Source organism: Arachis hypogaea, chromosome 19 (assembly GCF_003086295.3).
Source record: "Arachis hypogaea cultivar Tifrunner chromosome 19, arahy.Tifrunner.gnm2.J5K5, whole genome shotgun sequence".
Lineage (NCBI taxonomy): Eukaryota > Viridiplantae > Streptophyta > Magnoliopsida > Fabales > Fabaceae > Arachis > Arachis hypogaea.
The window spans coordinates 56,192,807-56,193,717 of NC_092054.1; the positions used below are offsets into that span (position 1 = coordinate 56,192,807).

At 40.1% G+C, this 911-nt stretch overlaps 1 non-coding gene across 1 annotated transcript; it reads left to right on the plus strand.

The window, feature by feature from the left end:
• Positions 1-228: 228 nt before the first annotated feature.
• On the plus strand, positions 229-336 carry LOC112780604 (small nucleolar RNA R71). Its single transcript, XR_003191428.1, has one exon. It is a non-coding gene; the product is annotated as a small nucleolar RNA R71 (small nucleolar RNA).
• Positions 337-911: the final 575 nt, after the last annotated feature.

Genomic DNA, 911 nt, shown 5'->3' on the forward strand with positions numbered 1-911 from the left:
ATTCAGAGTATCAATTTTGAGAACTCTCTTCTTCACATGCGTCCCATTACTCACAGGATTCCTCTCAGAGGTGTACATGAACTGGTTATTAGCAACCATGTCAATGAGTTCTTGAGCTTCTGTAGGCGTTTTCTTTAGGCGAATGGATCCACCTGCAGAAGTATCCAATGACATCTTTGATAGCTCAGATAAACCATCATAGAATATATCCAGGATGGTCCATTCTGAAAGCATGTCAGAAGGACACTTTTTGGTCAGCTACTTGTATCTTTCCCAAGCTTCATAGATGGATTCACCTTCTTTCTGTTTGAAGGTTTGAACATCCACTCTAAGCTTGCTCAGCTTTTGAGGAGGAAAGAACTTGGCTAAGAAAGTCGTAACCAGCTTATCCCAAGAGTTCAGGCTGTCTTTAGGTTGAGAGTCCAACCATATTCTAGCTCTGTCTCTTACAGCAAAAGGGAAAAGCATGAGCCTGTAGACTTCAGGATTTACTCCATTAGTCTTAACAGTATCACAGATCTGCAAGAATTCAGTTAAGAACTGAAAAGGATCTTCAGATGAAAGTCCATGAAACTTCCAGTTCTGCTGCATCAGAGAAACTAGCTGAGGTTTCAGCTCAAAATTGTTTGCTCCAATGGTAGGAATGGAGATGCTTCTTCCATGTAAATTGGAATTAGGTGCAGTAAAGTCACCAAGCATTCTCCTTGCATTATTGTTGTTGGGTTCGGCTGCTATCTCCTTTATTTGTTCGAAATTTTCAATAAGGTTGTCTTTGGATTGTTGTAATTTAGCTTCTCTTAGTTTTCTCTTCAGAGTCCTTTCAGATTCTGGATCAGCTTCAACAAGAATGCCTTTTTCCTTGTTCCTGCTCATAAGAAAGAGAAGAGAACAAGAAAAGAAGAGGAATCCTC